Here is a 14,207-nt window from a genome sequence, read left to right as displayed (position 1 = left end):
CCCTCGGATGCATTCCATCCGGTCCTGGGGACTTGTCCACAATCAGTCCCTCCAGTCTGTCGAGCACCGCCTCTCTAGTAACAGTAATGTCATTGAGACCCTCCAGTCCTACCACCTTTCCATCGCTAACACCCGGCAAATTATTCACGTCCCCCTCCGTGAAGACCGGAACAAAAAAGTTATTCAAGGCCTCAGCCATTTCCCCATCCCCTACCACTAAGTCCCCCCTCTCATCCTCTAAGGGTCCAACGTTCACCCTAGCCAGCCTCTTCCTTTTTACAGATTTATAAAAACTCTTGCTATCCTTTTTTATATTAAGCGCTAGCCCAGCTTCATAGTTTCCCCTACCCTTCTTTATCAACTTCTTTGTCAATCTTTGTTGACATTTAACCCTCTCCCAATACTCTTCTCGCCCACTACTCTCAGCTACTCTAAACGCCTCCGCTTTTGATTTAACACTTTCCTTCACCTCCTTCGTTATCCACGGCTTATTACCTCTCCTCCTACGGTCCTTTTTAACCATCGGAATAAAGTTCTGCTGAGCACCAAGAAAGATCTCCTTAAAGATCCTCCACTGCTCCTCAGCAGACCTACCTTCCAACGCGCTCCCCCAGTCAACATTCGCCAATTCTTCTCTCATCCTACCGTACTCCCCTCTGTTCAAACAAAGGACGCGTGTCCGGGAACCCACTTTCTCCTCCTCCATCTGCGCCAGAAACTCCACCATACAATGGTCACTCTCCCCAAGAGGACCCTTCACCGCAAGGTCCCTAATTCTACCCGCCTCATTACATACCACCAAATCCAAGATAGCTCGCTCCCTCGTCGGCTCCAACACACGCTGTTCAAGGAAACTATCCCGGCAGCATTCCAAGAACTCCTCCTCGAGCCCACCGCGTCCAACATGGGTCGACCAATCAATATGTAGATCGAAATCCCCCATAATTATGGCCGTCCCATTCCTGCACGCCGCACTTATTTGCGCGTTAACAGCCCGCCCCACCTCCAGATCATTATTCGGGGGCCTATAGACGACACCCACCAGCGTCTTCCTCCCTTTGCTGTTCCTAATCTCCACCCACAACGATTCCACTTTCTGCTCTTTGGTTCCTATATCATCCCTTGCTACCACCCTGATGCTATCCTTAATCAGCAGAGCTACGCCCCCCACCCCCCGACTTTTTCCTCCCGCCTATCCTTCCTAAACACTTGATACCCCTGGACATTCAGCTCCCAGTCCCTGTCACCTTGCAGCCACGTCTCTGTAATGGCCACCAGATCATATCCATTTGTGCTGATCTGCGCCACCAGCTCATCCACTTTATTCCGAATGCTTCGTGCATTCAGATAAAGTGCCTTCACCCCAGCCTTCACCTGGACCCTATTTGCCAGAACGCCACCAACCATACTCACGCCCCCTACTGCCTTTATTATTGGGACATCCTCAGCCTCTTCCCTTACCTGTACCCTCTCCTTAACTTTAGACCCCGTAATGTCACCTACCCTCGCACCCTCTCCCCCCCCCCCCCCCCCCCCGCCCCCCACAATTAGTTTAAAGCCCTGTCTACAGTCCTATTTACACGATTCGCCAGGACTCTGGTCCCAGCACGGTTCAGACCAACCCCATCCCACCTGAACAGGTCCCACCTACCCCAATACTGTTGCCAATGCCCCATAAATTCAAACCCATTCCTCCCACATCAATCCCTGAGCCACCCATTCACTTCCTTAATCTTATCAACCTTACGCCCGTCTGCACTCGGTTCAGGCAGTAGCCCAGAGATAACCACCTTGTCGGTTCTACTTTTTAATTCCATTCCCAGCTTTTCACACTCCCTCCCCAGATCCTCAGTTTGCATTTTGCCTACGTCGTTGGCACCCACACGCACCACAACGACCGGATTCTCACCCTCCCATTCCAGGTTCCTCTGCAGCCCAGATGCGACATCCCGGACCCGAGCACCAGGCAGACAACACACCCTTCTGTGCACTTTGTCACTGTGACAAAGGACAGTGTCAAAACCCTTAACCCCACTATCCCCAATCACTACTACGTTCCTTTTCACCTTCTCTTTGCCCATGTCCTGCGTCTGCATCACCGTACTGTGTGCAGTTTGCTCACCAACCTCACCTCCCTCGTTCTCGTCCAGACTGGAAGCAAGAACCTCAAACCCGTTATGCAGGTTGAGAGGCTGAGGCATCCGCTCCCCACCCTCCTTCCTCCGCTCCCCACCCTCCTTCCTCCTCTCAGCAGGCCCCTCTTGTTCCTGACCCTTAGAGTTAGCCAGTCTAGGGGGGGTGGATGTCACTTGCACCCCATTGACAATGGCAGCCTCTCTCCCCCTGATGAGCCTCAGTGTCTGTAGCTCAGAGGCCAGCTCATCTACCTTGAGCTGGAGCTCCTCCAGCAACCTGCACTTACTGCAGACATGGTCACTGGGAAGGACCCTGGGGTCCACCAGCTCCCACATCATACAGAAACAATACATCACATGCCCCTCCATTATTCACTGTAGTAGTATGGAAAATTTCAACACGAACTTACCTGGCCCTTTTTCTCCCCAGCCCTTTTGCTCCTAAGCCCTAATAGCTCACTGTGCTTCCCTCTCACTCCGCTGCCCGCTCCGACGCTGCCCGCTGTCTACACCAGGCCTCCTTTTAAACCTGGCGCTGTTTTAAAGCCTGCTCCCCCACAACTCCCTGCTATCCACTCCCTTAGAATTCTTAAAGCGGTAGATACAAAAAGCCCGCAAAAATGCTTTGAAATGATTTAAACAGTTCTACAAGGTAAGTTCTTACTACGAAAGTGCTTTAAACTTATTTAAACAGGTTTTTAACAGGTAATTTCTTACCTGTCTCTCTGCTCCAGCAAACAATGCTCGCAAGCTTTCGGAAACCGTGTTCCTTCCTCAGGTGTGTGCAAGGTTCTGATCACAGAAGGGCAGGTAAAGTCACACACACTTTACACAACACTGATTAGCATGCAACTCTTCACAGCTAACCTGCTATTCAAGTCTTAAAGATGCAGACAATGTGAGCAGAGGTAGCATCAGCATAGCTTAAAGAGATGTGTATTGTCTCCAGACAGGAGACAACAGATTTTACAAACACCACACACACCAGCTCCACACACAACTCTCTCAGCTCCCCCTACTGCTTGCTCTTCAAATCACACCCGCCGCCCACCTCAAATCTCACACTTACTTCCTGACATCTACCTGCACGTTCACACCATCACTTACACGCCACATCCAGCCCATTCCCACCTCTGCACCAGCTCTCCCAACACCTGCTGCTATTTCCCTGCCTTCTCCTCACAACTCTGCTGCTGCACATTCCTTCTTTCAAATCACCAGCTCCCCATTCGACCTGCCTCCGCCGCCCTCTCGTATAAAAACCGCCTTCTCAGGCCCATTAATGTGTACTGGGGGGGGGAACGTATGGGGTGTCAGGGAGGGGTAGTGCCTTTGGTGGGGGAACACGTCGCGTCCTTTCAGGGCGGTTTGTCCATCCTTTGTCCCCACCTGGCAATCAGCTCTCACCTGTGGCTCCCCGTAGCTATTTGCACGCGACAGCGGCCACGCCCCGGGCAACGGCCTCGACAAGCCGGCTGAACCGGCTGAGGGTAGCCGACGGGTCTCGACCCTCGGTGAGTTAGGGAGCTGTCTATCCCACCGTGTGAAGACTGAGTCCGGCGGATTGAGCGGACGAGACCAACGGAAGGTCCAACGGTCAAGAAGGCGGTCTCTGCAAGCGTCGTGGAACGCGAAGAGCAGGACGAGACACAGAAGACGTCCTGGTCATCCACTGCACCTAGTCCCACCTCCAGCCGGCTTGACTCTTGTCTTGCCACTGGATCTAGATGGCAATTGGGAAGAGAGAGTGAGGCTGACCGAGGAATCTCGCTGCTCTCCGTCGCAGGAAAAAGCCTCGCGAGAGTCCTGCTAAATCGTCTGGTCACTCATCTGGAACTGGGCCTGCTTCCAGAGTCATAGTGTGGCTTCTGCAAAGGTCGTGGGACGACTGACATGATTTTTACCTCGCGCCAACTTCAGGAGAAGTGTCAGGAGCAGCACCGCGAGCTCTACACAACGTTTGGTAACCCTGCGAAAGCAGGATCATGTCAAAGTTCGGCTGCCCGCCCACCCCCCCAACCCAGATTCATTCAGATGGTTCGCCAGTTCCATGACGGCCAGAGTACTGGATGGCGGAGAATCCTCTGAAGCATTGCCAGTCACCAGTGGCGCCAAACAGGGCTGTGTGCTCGCACCCACGCTGTTCGGCATGACGTTTACTGCCATGCTGAATGATGCCTTCCAGGACAGTGCGGCTGGAATCAGCCTCAAGTACAGAGTGGATGGGAAGCTCTTCAACCTGAGGAGACTTCAAGCTATTACCAAAGTGAAGGAGACTGTTCTGAGAGATTTCCTCTTTGCCGATGACTGCGCCCAGAGTCAGAGATGCAAGTCAGCGTGGACAAATTTTCCACGGCTTGTGACAACTTTGGACTCGCCATCAACGTTAAAAAGACCAAAGTCGTGTACCAGCCTGCTCCTCGTGCGCCGTACACAGAACCCATAATCACAATCCAAGGGCAGAAACTACAGGCAGTGGACCAGTTCACTTATCTTGGCAGCACCCTCTCCCAAGCAGCGACTACTGATAGAAAAGTTAACTGCAGAATAGCAAAGGCAAGTTCTGCTTTGGGTAGACTGCACTCCACTGTATGGGAACGGCGGGGAATCGGCTCAGCAACAAAACTGAAGGTTTACAGCGCCGCGGTACTCACTACCCTCCCGCATGCCTGGGAAACGTGGGCTGTGTATCGAAGGCAGGCAAGACAGCTCAATCATTTCCACACGACATGGCTTCGCAGAATATTACGCATCCGATGGCAAGACAAAGTACCAGACACTGAAGTTCTCTCTACAGCAAGTCTACCATCAGTCCACACACTGCTGACGAGAGCGCAGACCCGGTGGGCAGGTCACGTCCTCCGTATGTCAGACGAGCGCATACCCAAGCAGCTCCTTTTTGGGCAACTCTCTGCTGGAAGACGCTCGCATGGAGGGCAGAAGAAACGTTTCAAAGACACACTCAAGGCCTCCCTGAAGTCGCTTGACATTGACACGACCACCTGGGAAACGCTGGCACAAAACCACCCTACCTGGCGCTGCCTCACCCACAAAGACTGTCAGGCTCACAAAGCAAGGTGTATTGCTGAAGCACAACTTCAGCGCAAACTGCGCAAGTCCAGAGCCACCAGCACAACAACTGCAAGTCTGTCCAATATGCGCCAGGACATTGCGTGCCCAAATTGGCCTGATCAGACACCTTCGGACACACCGCAACCAGCCTCAAAATGACTAATGGCGTCGAGGCCCTCGTCGATGACGACGGACGAACAACAACATAATGTGTCTGCCCCGCCGTAAAGAGTGATCGGTCATCTTCCGATCCAGGCTCCGCTCCGTGGAGCAAAATGAAACGTGCTCACCTTTCTTCTTCCAAAAGGTGCACAGAGAGGCCTCTGCCATCAGCAGCCTGAAGGAAGAAGGTAGCTCTGGAAAGTCCTCGCAGACTGACACTCTGAGGATCTGCAAATCTTTCTAGGCCGCACTATACGACCCGATGCCGACACACAGCACGGCCTCCCGGTCTTTCCTGTCGCCTATCACGGAGGTCTTAGACGACGGCCGGCGGGAGAGCCTGGCCAGACCGTAATCTCTGGACGAGCTGACAACGGCCGTCGACTCCTTTCAGAAGGGTAAAACTCCCGGAAGCGACGGCTGACCGGCTGAGGTTTACTCGGCGTCGGGGAACTTGTCCGACCCAGGCCTGCTGCAAGTATACCAGAGTACGCTACAAGAAGACCGACAGTGCACAGTCCTCCACAGCCTCACTCGCTCCTTTCCTTGCAGCATGCAGTTTGACGGCACCACGCGGGTGAAGAGCGAAGCACAACAGGGCTGTGTCCGAGCCCCCTCATTGCTTCTGACTTTGCGCCCCCGACACCCCTCTGTCGATACACAAGGAGCTTACCTGCATGCTTTACAAGCTATCCAGACAGAAAGCAAAGTGAAAAAATACAGCGCGTCTCGATCAGTGAAGTCCTCTCTGTAGACGACACCGCATCTTCAAGAAAGGAATTACAAAGGGATTTCCCTACACTCTGCCACCGGAAAGGTGGAGAGAATCCTCGTCAACAGCCTCCTCCCAATAGCCGAAGACTTCCTCCCCGAGTCTCGGTGCGGCTTCTGCCCAACAAGAGGCACAGCGGACATGATCTTCAGCATGGTCCAAATCCAGGAAGGGTGCAGGGAGCAGCATCAACCTCTGTACGTGGCCTTCTTCGATCTCAGGTCTTCCACCCTGTGGATTGTGGAACATTCTCCTCAAACTTGGCTGCCCACAGAAATCCGTCACCATTCTCTGCCTGCTCCACCATGTCATGCAAGCCGTGATGCTCGCCAGCGGAACCACCAAAGACCCAACACGTGCGCAGACTGGGGTCAAACAGGGCCGTGTCATCGCAACAACGCTCTTCTCCGTCTTCCTCGCAGCGACACTCCGTCTCAGTACGTTGAAGCACCCCGCAGGGCTGCAGTTAACCTACCAGATAGCGGGAAACTATTCGACCTGCGATTCCTCAAGGCCAGAGCCAAGACCACCCCAACTTCTGTCATCGAGCTGCAGGGTGCAGACGACGCCCGTGTACCTGTGTACGTGCACGCTCAGGTCGAACTACAAACCAGTGCCGACGCATTCACTAAGACATATCGGAACGGCTCTCTGTTCCGCTCCTGCCACACAAAACTGCCACCGCCAGCTATCAAAATCCGAGGTGAGCCCCTGGACAACGTGGATCATTTCCCATACGTCGGGAGCCTCCTTTTGGCACGAGCAGACATCGATGCTGAAATTCAGCATCGACTCCAACGTGCCAGTCCAGTCTTCGGACGCCTGAGGCACAAAGTGACCAGGACTTCAATTCCAGAACCAAGCTCACGGTCAACACAGCAGCCGTGGTTCCTGAGCATCTGTACGCGCCAGAAACACGGACCGTGTACGCCTCAAATCCGTGGACGGGCTTTCACCAATGTTGCACGCGTAAAATCCTGCAATTTGCGGAAAAACTTCCACACCTTGCTAACGGACGTAGAGGGCATTTCTCAGTTATTTCTATCCTGTGTTGGGGCCCTTCAGCCCATCACCCATTGATATCCCAAGCTGCTGTACCTGTTGTTTCCATGTTGGCCATGCTAAATTGTCCCTTAGTGTCCAAAGGTGTGCAGGTTAGGGTGGATTGGCCGTGCTAAATTGTCCCTTTGTCTCAGGGAGGTTAATAGGGGAAATACGTGGGGTTAGAGGGATGCGGCCTGGGAGGGTGATTGTGGTCGGTGCAGACTCGATAGGCTGAATGGCTTCCTTTTGCACTGGAGGGATTCTATGAGGTGACTCGGGTTCTGGTGCTCGGGCTCCCGGCTTCACTCTCTAAGCAAGTGAACACAATAGTCCAAAAGACAGTCTGTCTGCCCAAGCCAGAGTTCAAACCAACAGCAGTTCGCAGGTCTTAATCTCCAAGAATGGTGCTAATGGCCTAATCGCTAATTGTTCTAACACAATGGTTTCAACAAGAGGACCCTGTTTAATCTCCCGAAACTCACGTCACATGACCGAGACTTGGGCTAGCAGAATTCCTTGAAGTACACAGCCCACGGATCTTATAGATAGTTGCTGTTTAATCTCTGACAAGAACAGGACTCCAGGCAACAGGAGCGAGGTGAGGAGAGGAGAAAGCTTTTTGTGCTGCGGCAACGCAGTGTGCCTGAGAGCGTGCGGGGAGCAGTGTCAAGCGTTGCCTTTCAAAAGACAATGAATTATCTGAAGGTAAACTATCTGTAGGGCGACTGGCACCAAGGGAGTTGCTCTGGCCCAGGCCAAACGGCCTCCTTTGGTGCTGCAAGTATTGTACGGGCACAGTCGCTCGCTGCATTCTCACTCACGGCCTGCAAAACACGCAACTGTTTTCAAAAGCTTGTTCAACAGCAGCGCCTCGACAGTGACGTAGACGTGAATAGGCACAACCCTCTGCTAAGTGATTGGTGGAGTACGGGGCCATCTACATAACTGTGGTGCAGTGGCAGTGAAAAAGGGGAGAAAAGGCGACTTGTGTGTTGTAATGAGAAAGGCCGGGAGAAAGGTGACAAGACTGCAGCTGAGAGTGCTTATGTGTGTCTAAGTGTTTGAATGGTGTCAGCCTGTTGTCAAAGAGGGAAGGCATATGACAGTTGGGCGACTCAAGAGCGGCGCCGGCATCGCTTCTCGGCCTTTTGGCTAAGATCAAGTGTAGTATCTGTTCTTATCAGTTTAATATCTGATACGTCCCTTATCTGGGGACCATATATTAAATTGATTTTTGGAGCAGGGAGATGGAATAGGGGCTTGCTCCGTCCACTCCACGTATCGGCCTGGTATTGCAGTATCTCCGGGAACGGTGCACCACCCCCCTTTCTGGGGACATCCTCAAACTTCAAAAAACAGCTCTCGCACAACTCACTCTGATGTCGTCCAACAGGCTTTATTTGCTATCACCAGCTTTCCCAGCGCTGCTCCTTCTTTCCTCAAGTGACTGCAGACGGTTGGCTTCACAAACGCGCCATCGCTTGCAACATAACGCTCGCAATGCCACTCTTTACACGTACACACGTTGTCCCTGTCTCCAGTGGCAATCGCAGCTTCAAGAAATTGTCTCCAGGCCAAACGGTGGCGGCGCTTACACCTAGTCTGACGTGAACCCCACATCCCGCTTCAGGCCGTCCTCATGTCTGCCCAACTCGCCTATCAGTTTCTGCTTGCCCAACTCTGCTCTGTCTCTTACAAACAAACACTTCCTCTCCACACGTGCTCACTGCCAGCTTCACACACAGTAAGACGTCTCACCACACCAGGTTACAGTCCAACCGGTTTACTTGATAGTAATCATAAGAACATTATAAGACCATAAGAAATAGGAGCAGGAGTAGGCCATCTAGCCCCTCGAGCCTGCCCCGCCATTCAGTAAGGTCACGGCTGATCTGTCGCGGCTCAGTTCCACATTCCCGCCCTCTCCCCATAACCCTTAATCCCCTCGCTTATCAAAAACCCATCAACCCGCGTCTTAAAAATATTTAGCGAGGCAGCCTCCACCACTTCAACGGGCAGAGAATTCCAGAGATTCACCACCCTTTGAGTGAAGAAGTTCCTCCTCAACTCCGTTCTAAACCGCCGCCCCCCCACCCCCACCCCCACCCCCACCCCCACCTTTATCTTTAGGCTGTGCCCCCTAGTCCTACTGTCCTTTCTGAGCGGGAAGAGCCTCTCCACCCCTATCCTATCCATCCCATTCATCATCTTATACGTCTCAATGAGATCTCCCCTCATTCTTCTAAACTCTAACGAGTACAAGCCTAGTTTATTCAGCCTCTCCTCATAGCTCAACCCCCTCAACTCCGGTATCAGCCTAGTAAACCTCCTCTGCACTCCCTCCGAGGCCAAAATATCCTTGCGTAAGTACGGCGACCGAAACTGCACACAGTACTCCAGCTGCGGCCTCACCAATGCCCTATACAGCCGCAGCAAGACCTCCCTACTTTGATATTCAATCCCCCTCGCTATGAAGGCCAGCATCCCATTTGCCTTCCTGACCACCTGCTGCACCTGCAGGCTGGGTTTTTGCGACTCATGCACAGGGACCCCGAGGTCCCTCTGCACCGTCGCCTGCTGCAGTTTTTCGCCCCGTAAGTAATAGTCCTTCCTACCATTATTCCTACCAAAGTGGACCACCTCGCACTTGCCAACATTAAATTCCATTTGCCAGTTCCTGGCCCATTCGCCCAGCCTATCTAGATCCTTCTGCAGACTCTCCACACCCTCCGCGCAATTTGCCGTTCCACCAATCTCGGTGCCACCAGCAAATTTCGACACCATACACTCGGTTCCCTCCTCCAGATCATCTGTATAAATGGTAAATAGCTGAGGCCCCAGCACCGACCCCTGGGGCACTCCACTAGTCACCAACCGCCAATCCGAATAGCACCCATTAACCCCACTCTCTGCCTCCTATTTGACAACCAATCCTCTATCCACGCTAACACCCCACCCCCAACGCCATGCCCCCTTACCTTCTGCAATAACCTCTTGTCAGGTACCTTGTCAAACGCCTTCTGAAAATCAAGGTACACCACATCCACCGGCTCTCCTCTTTCCACCGCCCTAGACACATCCTCATAGAACTCCAATAAACTTGTCAGACACGACTTCGCCTTAACAAAACCGTGCTGCGTCTGCTCTATCAAGCAATTCCCCTCAAGATGCCTCGCTATTTCCTCCTTGATGACGGATTCTAACATTTTACCTACAACAGACGTTAAACTAACCGGCCTATAATTCCCTGCCTTCTGCCTGCCACCCTTCTTAAACAACGGCGTAACATTAGCCGTTCTCCAATCTTCCGGCACTTCCCCGCAATCCAGCGACGTTTGGAAAATAACCACCAAGGCATCCACTATCACCTCCGCCATTTCTTTCAGAACCCTCGGATGCATTCCATCCGGTCCTGGGGACTTGTCCACAATCAGTCCCTCCAGTCTGTCGAGCACCGCCTCTCTAGTAACAGTAATGTCATTGAGACCCTCCAGTCCTACCACCTTTCCATCGCTAACACCCGGCAAATTATTCACGTCCCCCTCCGTGAAGACCGGAACAAAAAAGTTATTCAAGGCCTCAGCCATTTCCCCATCCCCTACCACTAAGTCCCCCCTCTCATCCTCTAAGGGTCCAACGTTCACCCTAGCCAGCCTCTTCCTTTTTACAGATTTATAAAAACTCTTGCTATCCTTTTTTATATTAAGCGCTAGCCCAGCTTCATAGTTTCCCCTACCCTTCTTTATCAACTTCTTTGTCAATCTTTGTTGACATTTAACCCTCTCCCAATACTCTTCTCGCCCACTACTCTCAGCTACTCTAAACGCCTCCGCTTTTGATTTAACACTTTCCTTCACCTCCTTCGTTATCCACGGCTTATTACCTCTCCTCCTACGGTCCTTTTTAACCATCGGAATAAAGTTCTGCTGAGCACCAAGAAAGATCTCCTTAAAGATCCTCCACTGCTCCTCAGCAGACCTACCTTCCAACGCGCTCCCCCAGTCAACATTCGCCAATTCTTCTCTCATCCTACCGTACTCCCCTCTGTTCAAACAAAGGACGCGTGTCCGGGAACCCACTTTCTCCTCCTCCATCTGCGCCAGAAACTCCACCATACAATGGTCACTCTCCCCAAGAGGATCCTTCACCGCAAGGTCCCTAATTCTACCCGCCTCATTACATACCACCAAATCCAAGATAGCTCGCTCCCTCGTCGGCTCCAACACACGCTGTTCAAGGAAACTATCCCGGCAGCATTCCAAGAACTCCTCCTCGAGCCCACCGCGTCCAACATGGGTCGACCAATCAATATGTAGATCGAAATCCCCCATAATTATGGCCGTTCCATTCCTGCACGCCGCACTTATTTGCGCGTTAACAGCCCGCCCCACCTCCAGATCATTATTCGGGGGCCTATAGACGACACCCACCAGCGTCTTCCTCCCTTTGCTGTTCCTAATCTCCACCCACAACGATTCCACTTTCTGCTCTTTGGTTCCTATATCATCCCTTGCTACCACCCTGATGCTATCCTTAATCAGCAGAGCTACGCCCCCCACCCCCCGACTTTTTCCTCCCGCCTATCCTTCCTAAACACTTGATACCCCTGGACATTCAGCTCCCAGTCCCTGTCACCTTGCAGCCACGTCTCTGTAATGGCCACCAGATCATATCCATTTGTGCTGATCTGCGCCACCAGCTCATCCACTTTATTCCGAATGCTTCGTGCATTCAGATAAAGTGCCTTCACCCCAGCCTTCACCTGGACCCTATTTGCCAGAACGCCACCAACCATACTGCCTTTATTATTGGGACATCCTCAGCCTCTTCCCTTACCTGTACCCTCTCCTTAACTTTAGACCCCGTAATGTCACCTACCCTCGCACCCTCTCCCCCCCCCCCGCCCCCCACAATTAGTTTAAAGCCCTGTCTACAGTCCTATTTACACGATTCGCCAGGACTCTGGTCCCAGCACGGTTCAGACCAACCCCATCCCACCTGAACAGGTCCCACCTACCCCAATACTGTTGCCAATGCCCCATAAATTCAAACCCATTCCTCCCACATCAATCCCTGAGCCACCCATTCACTTCCTTAATCTTATCAACCTTACGCCCGTCTGCACTCGGTTCAGGCAGTAGCCCAGAGATAACCACCTTGTCGGTTCTACTTTTTAATTCCATTCCCAGCTTTTCACACTCCCTCCCCAGATCCTCAGTTTGCATTTTGCCTACGTCGTTGGCACCCACACGCACCACAACGACCGGATTCTCACCCTCCCATTCCAGGTTCCTCTGCAGCCCAGATGCGACATCCCGGACCCGAGCACCAGGCAGACAACACACCCTTCTGTGCACTTTGTCACTGTGACAAAGGACAGTGTCAAAACCCTTAACCCCACTATCCCCAATCACTACTACGTTCCTTTTCACCTTCTCTTTGCCCATGTCCTGCGTCTGCATCACCGTACTGTGTGCAGTTTGCTCACCAACCTCACCTCCCTCGTTCTCGTCCAGACTGGAAGCAAGAACCTCAAACCCGTTATGCAGGTTGAGAGGCTGAGGCATCCGCTCCCCACCCTCCTTCCTCCGCTCCCCACCCTCCTTCCTCCTCTCAGCAGGCCCCTCTTGTTCCTGACCCTTAGAGTTAGCCAGTCTAGGGGGGGTGGATGTCACTTGCACCCCATTGACAATGGCAGCCTCTCTCCCCCTGATGAGCCTCAGTGTCTGTAGCTCAGAGGCCAGCTCATCTACCTTGAGCTGGAGCTCCTCCAGCAACCTGCACTTACTGCAGACATGGTCACTGGGAAGGACCCTGGGGTCCACCAGCTCCCACATCATACAGAAACAATACATCACATGCCCCTCCATTATTCACTAGTAGTATGGAAAATTTCAACACGAACTTACCTGGCCCTTTTTCTCCCCAGCCCTTTTGCTCCTAAGCCCTAATAGCTCACTGTGCTTCCCTCTCACTCCGCTGCCCGCTCCGACGCTGCCCGCTGTCTACACCAGGCCTCCTTTTAAACCTGGCGCTGTTTTAAAGCCTGCTCCCCCACAACTCCCTGCTATCCACTCCCTTAGAATTCTTAAAGCGGTAGATACAGAAAGCCCGCAAAAATGCTTTGAAATGATTTAAACAGTTCTACAAGGTAAGTTCTTACTACGAAAGTGCTTTAAACTTATTTAAACAGGTTTTTAACAGGTAATTTCTTACCTGTCTCTCTGCTCCAGCAAACAATGCTCGCAAGCTTTCGGAAACCGTGTTCCTTCCTCAGGTGTGTGCAAGGTTCTGATCACAGAAGGGCAGGTAAAGTCACACACACTTTACACAACACTGATTAGCATGCAACTCTTCACAGCTAACCTGCTATTCAAGTCTTAAAGATGCAGACAATGTGAGCAGAGGTAGCATCAGCATAGCTTAAAGAGATGTGTATTGTCTCCAGACAGGAGACAACAGATTTTACAAACACCACACACACCAGCTCCACACACAACTCTCTCAGCTCCCCCTACTGCTTGCTCTTCAAATCACACCCACCGCCCACCTCAAATCTCACACTTACTTCCTGACATCTACCTGCACGTTCACACCATCACTTACACGCCACATCCAGCCCATTCCCACCTCTGCACCAGCTCTCCCAACACCTGCTGCTATTTCCCTGCCTTCTCCTCACAACTCTGCTGCTGCACATTCCTTCTTTCAAATCACCAGCTCCCCATTCGACCTGCCTCCGCCGCCCTCTCGTATAAAAACCGCCTTCTCAGGCCCATTAATGTGTACTGGGGGGGGGAACGTATGGGGTGTCAGGGAGGGGTAGTGCCTTTGGTGGGGGAACACGTCGCGTCCTTTCAGGGCGGTTTGTCCATCCTTTGTCCCCACCTGGCAATCAGCTCTCACCTGTGGCTCCCCGTAGCTATTTGCACGCGACAGCGGCCACGCCCCGGGCAACGGCCTCGACAAGCCGGCTGAACCGGCTGAGGGTAGCCGACGGGTCTCGACCCTCGGTGAGTTAG

At 52.6% G+C, this 14,207-nt stretch overlaps 1 protein-coding gene and 1 non-coding gene across 2 annotated transcripts in view; both read left to right on the top strand.

The window, feature by feature from the left end:
- Window positions 1-14,207, top strand: part of LOC145337165 (uncharacterized) — a 276,871-nt gene that overhangs the window by 105,843 nt on the left and 156,821 nt on the right.
- On the top strand, window positions 8,318-8,508 carry LOC145337206 (U2 spliceosomal RNA). Its single transcript, XR_013885330.1, has one exon. It is a non-coding gene; the product is annotated as a U2 spliceosomal RNA (small nuclear RNA).

This window comes from Carcharhinus amblyrhynchos, unplaced genomic scaffold (assembly GCF_965287045.1).
Source record: "Carcharhinus amblyrhynchos unplaced genomic scaffold, sCarAmb.v2.hapA scaffold_44, whole genome shotgun sequence".
NCBI classification, from domain to species: Eukaryota; Metazoa; Chordata; class Chondrichthyes; order Carcharhiniformes; family Carcharhinidae; genus Carcharhinus; species Carcharhinus amblyrhynchos.
The sequence above is the reverse complement of the archived record's forward strand: the minus strand, read 5'-3'. Positions and strand labels throughout refer to the sequence as shown.